The sequence below is a fragment of the Megascapheus bottae genome, chromosome 10 (genome assembly GCF_031878675.1).
Source record: "Megascapheus bottae isolate mThoBot1 chromosome 10, mThoBot2.hap1, whole genome shotgun sequence".
NCBI lineage: Eukaryota > Metazoa > Chordata > Mammalia > Rodentia > Geomyidae > Megascapheus > Megascapheus bottae.
The window spans coordinates 6,477,919-6,492,972 of NC_143518.1; the positions used below are offsets into that span (position 1 = coordinate 6,477,919).

The following is a 15,054-nucleotide window of genomic DNA, read 5'->3' on the forward strand; positions in this document are numbered from 1 at the left end:
GCCATTCTTTTTAATCCCCTTTTAGTCTAGTCTAATTGTTTAAAGGAGTTTCACTGTGGCATTTAAACACATGAATTTTGGAGAGCAACAATTCAGTCCATAAACCAGAGATCTCTATAGTCCATTACAGGCAATGCTCTCCAGTTACTGAGGCTCAGGTCCAAAGGCCAAGTATGCTATACAGTTTATAAAAATGGTGCCAATTATTTTCCTTTCTGTACTTCTGGCCCTTTCAGCATGCTCTCATAACTCCTTCCTAGTTCATTTATCTGAACTGAGCTATGAGTTATTTTAATCACACAGTGCAGGAAAACTGATTGTATTCTATGCCAGTTCTAACTTTAGAGTCAAGAAGATTGGGTTAAAAGTAGCCTCCATTCATTCTCATTCATTCAACCTTACTCCTTATTTATTCAGCCTCATGCATAAGCCTGGGTTAGCTTTCTGGCTGATGATAGACATCGTTCCAGGCCATAGCCAGACAGCCAGCCATCAGACGAATGAATACTACACTCAGCTCCCAGTACAGTCCTCAAAGGAGCCTGGTTAAGATCAATTAGGCCTGGCTGGCTCAGCAGAACTTCTCAGCTGACTAGTAGACTTGGGAACACTAATAGATGATGACTGTATAGGTGGGGAGAGAGCTTGTTAAATAGAAGAAATAACTGGTACAGGGAATCTGCAACAAGAGTAATGCAGATCACCAGGCATCTCAAAGCAAAAATATTTAGCTCTATGACACTTTCAAAATTCTATAGAAATATAATCATAATCAGATACAGTCTTCTCAGTATGCACTGAGTTAAATGTGTACAGTTGGATAGTATCCTAGATTCATCTCTAGATCACATTTAGCTTGGGTCTGAGGATGTTGCTCTCATCTTGATCACCATATGAATCCACATGAAGTATATGAGTAAAGCATTGTACACAGAGAAAGAACTTTAGGGCTTCAAGACTGGTTCCTCTCAGCTTTTTTTATTTGTGTATTTTGGCAAATAGTCTGTCTGAATCTATTTCCTCATGTGCCAAATAAAGGTAGCAGGAAATGTTTCTAAATACTTATGAACTGATACATCAGACACTAGATCTATATCTTTTGAGAGAATAATACAAAAGAAAAGGCCATAGTTACATATTAACGTCCTAAACAAAAAGTTTGCTTTCAAGTTCACATTGGTTAATGGAACATAAAGTTTAAACCTAGGAGAAAAAAAATTCATTATAATGCCAGAAAGCTATATATGATATAAATGATAAAAAAAAACATGGTAGTATGGTAAATTTAAAAGTGATGGCATCAACTAAATTAAAAAAAAAAATACACAGTAGCTCAACTCAAACTTCCAAGCAAGACCCAAGAGACCTGAGGAAGTCACAATCTCATAGAGAAGAAGAAGGTCAAACAGTTTGTTTGTTTTCTTAACTGTGCCCCCAGAATAATCCGAACATCACAAACAGTGGGAACTAGGGGAAAGAGCAGGATGAAGACAGCCAGTGAGGTGATTAGTTAGAGGATATCAAAACAGTTACATCCGTGTCCACCCACGGCCCTGTTGTCATACAGGGAGTGGTGGCTTCTCAGACCTACAGGCTCCTGGTTGGTCTCCACCTTCACACCATGAGGACAGCTCACTAAAGTGGGAGTTGGGGCTTGGGAAACTCTGAAGCTGGAAAAGCAGGCAAGGACTGTGGAAAAACCTGTACTCACCATAATGGGTGGAGACTCCTGCTTCTTGTGCTCCCCATATAGATCCATACGCCCAAGCCTCCTATAATGGAATTAGCTGTGGTATTACCTGAACCTCATGTTCTTGTGAGCTCTCATCTACTGAAGATAAGTTATGGCAAGATTTCAAATGTAATATGAAATGAAGAGCAGTATAAAAATCTAAACCCAAGTCAAATTAACCCCTGGGAAAACGATGGAATCACCACACATAAAAGAAAACCAGACAGAAACTAAACACAACCAAATCAATTAAACCTCAACATTATCAAAGTATTTTCCAATTGCTTTGGAGGCATTTGAGTAGAGATTCAAAGCGCAATAAACAAAGGTGGAGGAAAAACCTAGAGAATCTGAGGAAGACATCTGGAAGGATAGTCATTCATTTAGTAGGAATGCCAAGAAAATCAGAAGAGAAGGGACTTTGAGGGAGAAATGATTAATATAACAAATTAAAACCAAACAACCTATCAGACCTTCAGAGGAAAAGACCCATATTAAAAGCCACTGATCATATTTTATGAAATTTCAGAACCAGAATAATACAAAAGAGATTCTCCTAAGAGGGATACAGAATCACATGGATTTTTTTTAACCTGTGAATTTATTACTGGAAAACAAAGGAACAATATCAGCATAATTTTGGGGAAAACTAATTTCAAATTTCAGCACCATTCCTAACCAAATCTCACTGAAGTATAAGAATATATACTTAACTTTGGGGAGAGTGTATACTTGCATCCAAACTCTGAAAATATACTTTTTTTTTATTGTCGGGGGTAATGTATTCAGTTACATTTACCAGGTAGTAGGCACAACACTTCTCACACATTGATACCCCATCTCATGTTTTTGTCCCCATTTCCCCCGCCGCCCCCTCCCAATCATCTTGTTTACCCCCTCCCTTTCCTATTTCAAATAAATGTATATACAATATACCAGGTAACAAAGTGAGATACAGTAACAATATGAGATTAACCAAAGGACAAAAAGAAGAGAAGAGAAATGACAGTACATTAAGAACAACAATCACACAAAATAAAGCTCTTGTTTCCACATCCTAGAGATCCTATATACTTAAAATAAAATTTAAATCTGAGCACTAGTGATTTATATATGTAATCCTTGCTACTTAGGAGGCTGAGATCTCGGTTCAAAGCCAGAAAGGAAAAAAAAATCTCCTTAAGACTTGTATGTCCAATTCACCAGCAAAAAACTAGAAGTGAAAATGTGGATCAAGTTGTAGAGTACCAGCTTTGAGCAGAAAAAGTTAAGGGAGAATCAAGGCCTTAAATGCATGCCACAGTACCCCCCCAACACCCACTCCTTCTTAAATGTACATATTAGGGATCAGGTGTGGCCTAGTGGTAGAGTGCTTGCCTAGCATGCACAAAGCCAAGAATTTGATTCCTCGGTACCACATACAAAAAGCCAGATGTGGTTCTGTGGCTCAAGTGGTAGAGCATTAGCCTTGGGAAAGTTCAAGGATATTTCCAAGGTCCTGAGCTCAAGCTCTAAGACTGGCCAAAAAAAAAATGTACAACATGATGGAATATTGTACAGCCATTAAAATGTTTACAGTGGGGCCGGGAGTTTAGCCTAGTGGTAGCATACTTGCCTAGCATGCATGAAAACCTGGATTCGATTCCTTGGTACCATATATGTAGAAAAAAAGCTGGAAGTAGTGCTGTGGCTCAAGTGGTAGAGCTCTAGCCTTAAGAAAAGTCCAAGGACAGTGCTCAGGCCCTGACTGGCAAAAAAAAAAAGTGTTTACTGTGGGGAAAAACAAAACAAAACAAACTTTCGAGGGCTGGGAGTTTGGCATAATGGTAGAGTACTTGCTGAGCAAGCTTGGGTTCAATTACTCGATAGCACCTACACAGAAAAATCCAGAAGTGTGCTGTGGCCCAAGTAACAGTGCTAGCCTTAAAACGTACCCAAGTACACATTTACCCAATCATCCAGAAACAAGGACATACTAAATCCACTAGCACAACGATGTTCATTGCAGCACTATTTACCATAGCAATCCAGATGCCCCTCAATTGATGAGTGGATCAACAAGATGTGGTATTTATACACAATGGAATTCTATGCTGCCATCAGAAAAATGACATCGCCCCATTTGAAAGGAAATGGAAAGACTTAGAAAAAATCATATTAAGTGAAGTAAGGCAGACTTAAAGGAACTTAGGCTCAATGATTTCCCTCATTTGTCATAATCAGTAGAAACCTTGGGCTCTCCTAGCAGAGATTTACAATAGGGCAAAACCTAGGTACATAAGGCCATATAGGATGACGCTAAATGAAAGGACCTCCAGGATATAGAAACAAAAGCCATATAACGAGTGATTGCTGTCCTTAATGTACTATGTTATCTCTCATCTCTTTTGCTGTCCCTTGGTTATCTCATATTGTTACAGTATTTCACCTTATTATCTGATATATTGGATATATGTGGTTATTTGAAATAGGATAGGGAAGGGGGAAAACAAGATGAGGAGTGAGGGTGGGGAGAGAGAAATGGGTTTCAAGACATGAGAGTGGGTATCAATGTTTGTAAAGTAATGCACTCTCTGTCTGGTGAATATAATGTAACCCTTGCATTAAAAATATATGGGAAAAAAAATACCCAAGTGCAGTGCCCAGACCCTGAGATCAAGCCCTAGGACTGGCAAAAAAAAACTTTCTAGAAAAATATATACAAAGATTTCACTGTATGAAATTCATTTATATATATGTACTAAAAGAACAGTATACTTGAAAGTAAGAGCATATTTATAAAAGTTGGCCATTCACAGTACCAATAAATTTCAAAATGCAAGTTATTTTAGCTGCATTTTTCTAATTCTTTTTCAAATGTAAAAGCAATTCCATTCACTTAAAACTATTCAATTCTAATAATAAATCCTGAGTGAAATCAAAAGTGAAGCTGAAAATCTGAAGCCAGGTAACCAGTGCTTCACATTTATCATCCCAGCTACTCAGAAACCTAAGATCAGAAGGATGGTGGTTCTCAACCAGCCTGGCAGGAAAGTCTGCAGAATTCATTTCCAAAATGATCAGCAAAACAAGCAAACAAATAAACAAACAAAATCTATGCCAAAGACGTGCCTCAAGTAATAGAATATCAGTTGACCAAGCAAGCCATGCTAGTGCAAAGTCCTTAAATTCAAGTTCTGGCACCAGCTAAAAGTAAACAATAATAACAACAACAACAACAACAATAATAATAATAATAATAATTTGAAAGGCTAAACAAGTTACCATAAATTTTCATATGAAAATTTTAAGTGGTTGACAGAATGATACATCTGCACATTCTCTGGTAGAGCTCTCCTAGCTCTCCTGAAGCTAATGAACACCATGCTTCTGCGACTCCAAGAAGAGCTTATCTCACCTCTAGGCTTTTTGAGCTAGGTGAAAAGCCCCCAACCACCCAGTAAGATGCCAGGATGGCTTGTGAGGACCAGACCAAGTTACTTAGACCCAGTATCCTTATTCAGTACCATTAAGTCATCTAATAAAAGGTGGCTTATAGGGGTCAGTGTGAAAGAGGCCAATACATCAACTTGAAAGTAATTTGAGACCCAAATTAATTAATTGTGTATTAATTGAGTTAGATTTGTTTTGGTACCAACTTGAAAAGGTTGGAAACGTGAACATGTTCAAGATGTACCATGAGGCCAAGTTAGTGTGGAACAGAAGTGAAACAAGCACAGACACAGGTCGGAGGTGTGACAGCAACCGCAACCCATTGACGAAGTTGAAGTCATGGGTGAGGATGATTTTCTCCCTGAACATCATGAACATAAGAAGAAAAAAAAATGTTATTAAGTGGAATCCAATGCACCACCAACATTTCAGGAGTAAATTTTTTTCAGGCCAATCTTCACCAAAGTTCAGCAAGTTTCATCAGCCTGGATTTTAATCACATTACTCTAATCACAGGGAGTCACAGTGTTGCCTAGGTGGTAATGGTAGAGTACACATTGATTTAAAAGCTACATTTAAAAGCTTGATTCCAATGCTTAACATCTTTACCCCTGGATCTTAAATTGGGAAGCATGTAAATAACAGGTTTTGGCTCTATTGTCCAATATTGTTTCAGTGCTGAGAACAAACCCAGAGTGCATGCTGGGTAAACATTTTACCACTGGTCCCCACTCCTCACCCCCTAATTTTTATCACCACCGAATTCCTATTGAAGCTTTTGTACCTTTAATCTAAGATTTATATACTTTAGACCCAATAACTATGATTCTCAACTAATTTCTAGAATAAATGTTTTTTTAGGCTATCTTCAATGTATTTGATTGATTTTTTTCCTACTATCCAACAAAACCAGAAGTAGACTACCACCTTATTAAATTTAAATCACATTTACAATTTATGTCCTAATGTTGGGTTCTTAGAGATAAGATCACCTAAATAAGAAGTGGTAGAACATTTTCATACATCTCAAAAACATAAAACTAGACTGGTCATTGCAGGTTCTTGACTCTGAAAGTGTGGCTGGTGAGTGAGGTTATCTTGACTGTGTTATGCTGTTGTGGAAAAGGCTTCCTATGCGAAAGCAGCACGGTGTTACTGAGCTGGTCCACTGGTTATTGGCATGGCCAAGTTATCTCCAGTTTCCGAGGATTGTCCTGGTTTTAGCATGAACACAGTATGTCTCAGAATTCTGCCTGGGACAGATGGCAAGCTGCCATATGGGTTGCTGTCAATGAGCCTTTGCTCCTCCTCTTGTAAGAGGGAATGACTTGACTGATTGATCAATGAAATCACAGTCAGCTCTAAAATTCTAGAGATAAGTCCATTCTATATGCAAAGAAAGTGGCTTTGGGCATGATATATTTTGTCTTGCAGTGAAAAGACAACTACTCAAAGATGCTAAATATTTTATTGAGTAGTATTTATTTACCTTAAGGAGAAAAGAACATAAAAAATTTACTGCATACTCTAGGCAACCTATTGCTATAAAACAGTATTTATTTATTGTTTTAGCTGTACTAAAGTTTGAACTCGGGGCCTTGTGCTTGCTAAGCAGGTGCTGGCCTAGAAGACTGTCGCTGCCCGCTGCAACGACACGTCACTTAGGAGGCGTCCTGGGAATTATCACAGACTCAAATCGCTGCAAGCAGAGGTCGTTTATTTCTCTCTCCTTTCTTCTCTGCCTCTCTCCTCTCCCTTCTCCATCTTTTCTCCCTTCTCCCCCGTTCCTTGGAAACCCCACACTATTTATAACCCTAAGCAGCCAATCACAGTAAAGGTCCTCTGCAAAGCAGCAAACAAACCTGGAAGAAATCTAGCGATCCACTCTATCCACAAGCACGGAAGAAACAAATCAACAAATGCAAAGAAACTTCCTGGTCAGCAAGTACTGACTCGTTAGCGAGCTGCCAGGTGCCATCTTATAATCTTACTTCCTCGGGAGGCTGAAAGCAATGGTCTCCAACAGAAGACAATCCTCCTAATTTATGTTTTCCACATAGCTGGGGGTGACAGGTGCATATCAGCGTGGACAGCTTATTTAAAAATATGATTTTATTATTAAGGTGTGGTTTGGAGTGGTTAATATTTCATACATCAGATAATGAGTACCTTCCTTCCCCTTCCTCAAGTCTCCCCTTTCCATCCCTGCCTACAAGTTAGACAGGTCATTTTTCACATAGTGTATATTGAATGGCATGATTGCATTTGCCCACCTTTCCTCCCTACCTTTCTGTGCCCCTCTTTCCCCACTTAAACAAAAACAACAAAGCAAGAGCAGACACCACCACCACCAATAACAAAAAAAAGTATTTGCATTTCTTGGAGTTTGCTACAATAATGGCATTTGTTTCAGTAAATAGTATTTTAAATATTATTAAATACATCTTTTAGTTCAATAAACCCCCCCCTGCAAAGTTATCCTCCTGTAGTCTGACTGTGAATATCTAGGGTCATGTATAGGTTATTCTATTACATTTCAGATCTAGCTTACAAATATGAGTGAAAACATGAGCATTTGTCTCTTTGAGTTTGTCTTACCTTACCTACCATGATGTGTCTAGGTCCATCCATTTCCCTGCACATGACACAATCTTACATTTTCTAATGGTTGAGAAAATACCACATTTTATTGATCCACTCATCTGTTTTAGGACATCTAGACTGTTTCCATAACTTGACTGTTGTGAACAATGCAGCAATGAACATAGATGTATGCAAATGTCTTTGTTGTATTCTGGCTTCTAATGATCTGGGTAGATGACCTGGAGTGATATGGTGATGTCATAGGGAAGTTCTAGGTTTGTTGGTTTTGGTTTTTTTTTTTTTTTTTTTGAGAAACTTCTAGACTGCTGTCTAGAGTGGTTGTATTAATTTACGTTCCAACGATTTAGTAGAGTTCCTTTTCCACATATCCTGCCAGTATTTATTGCTGTTCAAATTTTTGATATTGGCCAATCTAACTGGGGTGAGATAGAATCTCAGAGTTGTTTTGATTTGCATTTCCTTAATGGCCAAAGATGATTTTTTCATGAATATTTATTCATGCATCTATTTACCATTTTTACATCTTCTCTCTTAAGCTCCTTTGCCCGTTTATTCATTGATGTATTAGTCTGAGGGAATGTTAACATATTGAGCTCCTTGTATATGTCAGATATTATGCCTTAGCTGGATATGCTGGTAAAAAATTTCTCCTGGTCCACTGGCAGCCTTTGAAATTTACCATGTGGTTTACTGTACAGAAACTTTTCAATGTTATCTTTTCTGCAAAATCTCTCTCTTATTTTCTGGGCCTTAGGGACTCTTTTCAAAACATTTCTACCTATGAGTATAAATTCTAATGTGTCTCCTACTTCATCTTGCAGTCATTTCAAAGTTTCAGGTCTGACATTGAGGTCTTTGATATTGGTACATGGTGACAAACAGGGTTCCAACTTTAGTTTTCAACATAGATGTGTCTACTTTTCCTTGGAAGAGAAGTCATGAAGAAGCTGTCTTTTTTTCCACCATGTTTTTGGCTCCCTTGCCAAATATAAGATGATCATAAGTGTCTGGATTTATTTCCAGGTCTTCTAGTCTGTTCTATTGATCGTTGGGCCTATGTTCATGGCAGTACCAAGCTATTTTTGTTATCATGATTTTACAAGTATTGCTTTTTTTAGAATTGTTTTGGCTATTCAAGAGGTCTTTCATGTTGCATATGATTTATGCCTAGACTAGTCTAGAAGACTATCCTAATTTATATAGTCCACACAATTGGGATAACAAGTATAATCCACCATGCACATCTGTTTTGATTTTGTTTGTTTGTTTGTTTTTGTGGGTCATGGGGCTTGAACTCTGGGCCTGAGCTCTTCAGCTCAAGGTTACCACCCTACCACTGGGCCTGGGTGTTGTCCCTGACCAATTCAGCTCAAGGCCATGGCCCTACCCTTTGAGCCACAGCTCTACTTCCCATAGTGATTAACTGGAGATAAGAATGTGGTTTTTAGTAGCTGGCTTGGCTTTGAACCGTGATCCTCAGATTTCAGCCTTCTGAATAGCTAGGATTTCAGGTATGAGCCACTGTACTGGGCTGTTTTTTGTTGTGTTTTGTTTTGTTTTAATACTAGGGTATGCTTTCCAGTCAGATACTACACTCTTACCATTGATCCATGCCTTCAGCCACTCGTTAGATTTGAGAAAGAGAGTGTAGCTTCCTATCTGGACACAGGAAATGACTACCATCTCTCTATTCTGTGCCAAGATGATAATTGTGAGCAGCCACACCCAACATCAGCATCTTCCAGACCTTTATACCGAGGCTGGCCTGGCACCGCCATCTTCCTATCTTATTCTCCCAAGCAGCTAGGATTACTAGCATGAGTAAATGCCTGGCTATGCCTAGCTATTTACTAGCTGAGATTGGGTCTACTGAACTTTTTCACCTGACTGACCCCAAATCATGATATCTGCCTCTTGCATAGGTAGAGTTACAAGCATGTGACATCATACCTTATCTAACATAGCATTTTATTGTTTTTGTTTTTATGCTGGTACTTAAACTCGGGGCCTAGGCACTATCCTGAGCTTTTCTTGCACAAGGCTAGTGCAACTAGCCACTTCAGCAACCGCTCCACTTCCAGCTTTTTGCTAGTTAATTGGAAATAAGCATTTCACAGACTTTCCTGCACAGGATGGGTTTGAATCTCAATCTCAGAAATCAGTCTCCTGAGTAGCTAGGTTTATATATTTGAGCCACAGGTACTCAGCTGGCATAGCATTTTAATTCCCAAAGATATTCAGTCTCTAAAATCATCTTGGTAGGCTACACTCTAACTAACACACAGAGCAAGTAAAACATTTTTCAGGGACCTAATCCTGGTGGGACAAAAAAAGCCAAGGGTTCTCTGCAGTAAAAAAGCAGGCCCTGTTTTGAAACCAAGAGGCTTCCACCTCACTGTCCTGCCCATCCTGGCCCAGCCAGCATCAGATCTCTTTTCTCTTATTCAATGGCCATCAACAACAAAGGCCCTGAATAGAGATCAGCCTCCAATCAGAGTGAAAGTAAGGCTTTGTAAAGCTGTGAATGCGATAGGCAGTGACCTGGTTTGTATAGAGCTAGCCAAAATGAAAGGGAAGCGTTCCCTAGCTGAGACAGAGGTTGCTTATCTCTGTGGCTCCAGTGTTTCCCTCAGAAAGAGAAAGGTCCAAAAGCGAGTATGAGCTTATATTTGCTGTCCCACTCTTCCTGGGAATAATTCACTTTCAGATAACTCCATTTTTCTGAAATTCAAACTGTTTTCAGAAGGGGCATCTGAGTTTTACTAGCATCTTCTCTCTGGGAGGCATTTTACAGCATCAAAAGAAAACGGGCCTTTCCTTTTCCATTAGTTTGTCAAATCCAAAAATATGTCCTATAGAAAATTATAAAAGAAAACTAAAAATGGGATGCTAGGGTCCTATGGCTGATGCCTCAAAACCACTGACTTGCTGGGTCAATTTAATAACTGAGTTCTTTTTTTAAAAATCATGTTGTGTTTTATTTAACTACAAAGATTTCTCTATAGCATGTTTTGAGATCATCTTAGTCATTAGTACTTACTGCTCTCTTGTTCAGTGGTGAACCAGATTCTCTTTCCTTACAAAGGGAAGTCAATTGTCTTTATCCATTAATGGAAATGTTAGAGTCATGTGCCAAAGATGTTGCCACTGGCACCCTGATCACACCAATTCTTCTTGAGCCAGCATCTCCAGCCACCTATACACAAGGTTACCAGTGTCAGACTTTAAATAAGTCTAGGCCCTTTGCTTACCACTCTAATAATCCCAGCTAGTTGAGATGCCAATGCTGGGAGTGTTTCAGTTCGAGGCCAGGGCAAGCAAGAAGCTAATGAAATCTGACTGCCACAGTCAAGATACACACAATGGTTCATGCCTGTGATCCAAATATGCTAGAGGCTATCAGGAGGAAGAATAGTCTGAGGCCAGCCCTGGGAAACACTGAGACCCTATCTCCAAAGTAAACTCAAAAAGAGATGGAAGGGTGGGGTTCAAGTCGTAGGGGACCTCCCTACTCAAGCACAAGGCTTTGCATGAGAACCTCAGTTTTGTTCCCCTAAATGACAAATACACACTTACATGTGCGCATGCGCGCGCACACACGCACATCAGTTAACTAATCTCCAAATCAATCTCAATGATGGTGCTTACCTCAACAAGAGGTTCAGGATGATGAATAGAGTGAGCATCCTGAATTGCCAGGTAAGATTCCTTTTGTGCCCACAATAATCTCATTTTGCGTAACTTATGTCTTATACACTGAACAGCATAGACACCTTTGGTGTCATCAGTCAGATGGAAGATCTGTCCAATTTTTCCAAGGCTTGATGACATCCACATAACCATCAGCACAAAAACATCACCTTTGACTCTATCATCAGTCTTACTGAAGCACTGCGTGCAGATCTTGTTTACTTCAGGTACTGTCAGAGTATACTTATGTCTATTCCTGAAGAAAATGACAAGAAGCAGACATCCTCATGGCTTGTGGGGCAGGGTGGATGAGCAAGATGCACATACCACTGTTTTGGAAATGATGCCCTCCTCTGATGTTTCTGTGGACCATGAGTGATGGCTGTACTAGGAATGCAAAGAATGACTCCAAAGTTGCTGCAATTCCTCCAATAGAAAAGAAAGGCTAGCCTGTCTTCTCTAGACTCCAGAATTGTGGGTAAGGAATGGGAGATAGATTCAGAGAATCAGGTAACCCCTGACTGCAAAGCTAATAATTCAGTAATTGACTATTGTACATTTTAATTTAAATACAAACTAGAGAAATAATCTATCAAAAGAGAACAAAATCCAAAGCAGGCTTAAATTTCATTTCTGGCCTCTATAAACATAGGTTCCTACATCAAAAACAAGCACTTGTAATACACCACCATTAATTGCACCTTAAATTTCCATTAGCTCTTTATTTCTGAGTTCCAACTCGCTCTCTCCTCTGAGCATCATTTCCCAAATATCCGTAAGTTTTCTCTTGGGCTACCTTCTCCAAGTCTGTCTTTTATTTAGAATCCTATTTTTCTCTCCTAGCTTCATTCTTTCCAAAACTATTTCTGAGTTCTGCAGATCATAGCAATTTATGCTGTTTGGGAATTCTTACAGTACATATTGTTAGAAGCTTTCATTGGATAGCTCAAGTACTGTATAAGCTGATTTTACAACACATGTTTTTCTCTGCCTTACTAAACACTTACAGCCTCAAGGCCAGTAACCGTAATACTTTGTTTTGCCTTCCCGGTTATGAAGTTGAACAGCACTATTTACTCAGTCATGTTTTAGATCACAGAGTATGGCTTTTCCTGGAGACTAAGAGACTTGCTTATTGACCTGAGTGGTATTATATACAAATAATTTAGATACTGTCCATAGTTCATGGATCATTACTACCTCCCTGAGTTGCATCATGAAACTTTTATCTCCCCCCCCCCCCATTTCTTTCTTGGAGTTGGCCATAGAGAATTTTTCTGGTCTATCTTTTCTGGCACTGGATCATAGGACTCTACTTCAAACATAACGCTAACAATCTGAGCAGGGAGGCCTTATTAGGTTTTCAGGATATTACTGTTAGTCTCTATCCTGCAGGCTCAGTCACATTTGTATGTGGTTTACCATGCTCCCACCATGTCTGTGTAGTGAGGTCTCTAGAAAGCTTAGCAGGAACATGCAGCCTAAAGTGGGGCCAGGGTTTATAAAATCTACCACAGAGGCCTTGAGCAACAAAAATAGAAAGCCATTGTTGAATGTCTTCAGACAGATACCTGGCAATGAGAAACAGAAAATGCACTCCTGAGCAAGTTTCCCTCGGTGCTCTAGAAGTAGTTATAATTAATTCATCATGTCAAATGTTTTAGCTACTATTTCTCTGGCTATTAAGAGTATTTGTACTGCAGCTCTATACCTATTTTACTGTTGGGAAATGTTTTTGTCCTCTTTTGGACAAAAACTTGGTGGGGAAAATGTTGCTACTTACAAATCAAATGCATTATGTACTTTGAGGAAAAAATATTTATTATGCATGTGTAATGGTTTAAGGAAAGTATTTGAATTCCAGAATAGGGTTTTCTATAGATGGATTCTACTTTTTTGTGTGTGGAAGACATTTTCCTTGATCAGAAAAGTCAAGTCTTCAATTCATTCAGTTTAACCTGGGAATATGTCATTATCTTCTATATCAATGAGCAGAAAAGCAGACTGGGTCAGAATACATTGAGGACAAACAAGAGAGGGTAGATTTAGAAAAGGTGAAATAGGAGATAATGAAGCTCTTATTCCTCACTCCATTCTGACTGGTTAAAATCAGGTCACTTTGGGATGACTTCTGCAGCCCAGTGCAATGTTATGAAAAGATCTCTAAGAAAAGTTTTCTTAAGTATTCTGAAGAAGGCTTAACTGCTCTTAGCAGTAAAAAGTGTGATGATACTAAGACCTCCAGGACAAGAAACGATGGAAGAGTTGAAAAAGGAAGAGAACATGTATATTTGCAAAAGTTTCAACAAGTGAAAAGTTGCTAGACTTACTAATGAATAACAGTAAACTTTTATAGACATATCCTGTCACAGAATTTAATTTTATTCCAATATCTCAAGATGAAGGTGAAATTCAAAAACTCAAACTATGCTTTAACTATTGAGCTAGAGAAGGGTTTTCAAAACTGTTACAGCCTAAATTAAACACTGAAGAAAATTAAAATTCACAGTAATATTGAAGACTGTCTGAATTCTTCCATGAAAGAAGGAACATTAGACAACAAGCCTTACAAGAGTGATACAGATGAGACAGCTTAATCCAAGAACCAGACAAGAAAATTCTGATGAGAAATGAACAGGTAGGGAAGGTTTTGAAATCTTTGTCCTGATTTTATGAAAGTCTGTAAATTAGAAACAAGAGAATACATACTACCAACTTTGGAGGAGTTCTTTAGTGAAGCCATTGAACAAAGAAACACTAAAAACATGGGTGAAAATGAACATAATGTTATGAACAATTCACATTGTGGCTGGAGACCTCTGTAACTGAGTATGGGGGAAGTCCTCACATCGTCTGGCACATCAACCAGCCATTCTAAAGCTTGTCAGAAGAACTTGAGAGTATGATAATAAAAATAGGCAAGGAATTTCCACCACCTTCGGAGGAAGTTCAAACTGGCAAGGATGCAGATGAGGAAGATGATGACACTTCATTGAATTCAGGCAAATGACTCTCCTGATGTTCAGTGAGATAAATCTGTGAAACGGGAACAGGTAGAGTTGGGTGAACAGGGAAAGATTCTGGCTTCTTAAGTTGGAAATGAAAAGTTCTGAAGTGAGATAGCTTGAGTGTGACAGTGAAGATAGGAAGACTTCATCTAGGCAGCTCCTGGATGTCTGGCAAAGTTCAAGCCTCCACCTGGTACCCCGCTGGGTACACTGAGTAAATCTGGATTCCATGACCTTGAAGAAAGTCTAACCACAGTGAAACAAATAGGTAGCTTTTTAAAAATTTAAATGGTGATAAGATTTTGTTACCAACCATTTGATAAGAAGTCCACTGTTTTCTAAAACACTAATCTCCCTCCTCTCTCCTCCCCTCCCCTCCCCTCTTCCTCTCCTCTCCTTCCCTCTCCTCCTCTCCTCTCCTCCCCTCTCCTCCTCTTCCCTCCCCTCCTCCCCCTCTCCCCTCCCCTCTCCTATCCTTTTCTCTTCTCTTTCTCGTCTGTCTTTGTGCCTGGCCCAGGATTTGAACTCCAGGAGGGATCACTATCCCTGAGCTTTCAAAGAGCTAGTACCCTACCAGTTGAGCCACAG

The 15,054-nt window shown here is 39.1% G+C and overlaps 1 pseudogene; it reads left to right on the forward strand.

The window, feature by feature from the left end:
• Nucleotides 1-5,393: 5,393 nt before the first annotated feature.
• Nucleotides 5,394-14,680, forward strand: LOC150057359 (THO complex subunit 1 pseudogene; annotated as a pseudogene).
• Nucleotides 14,681-15,054: the final 374 nt, after the last annotated feature.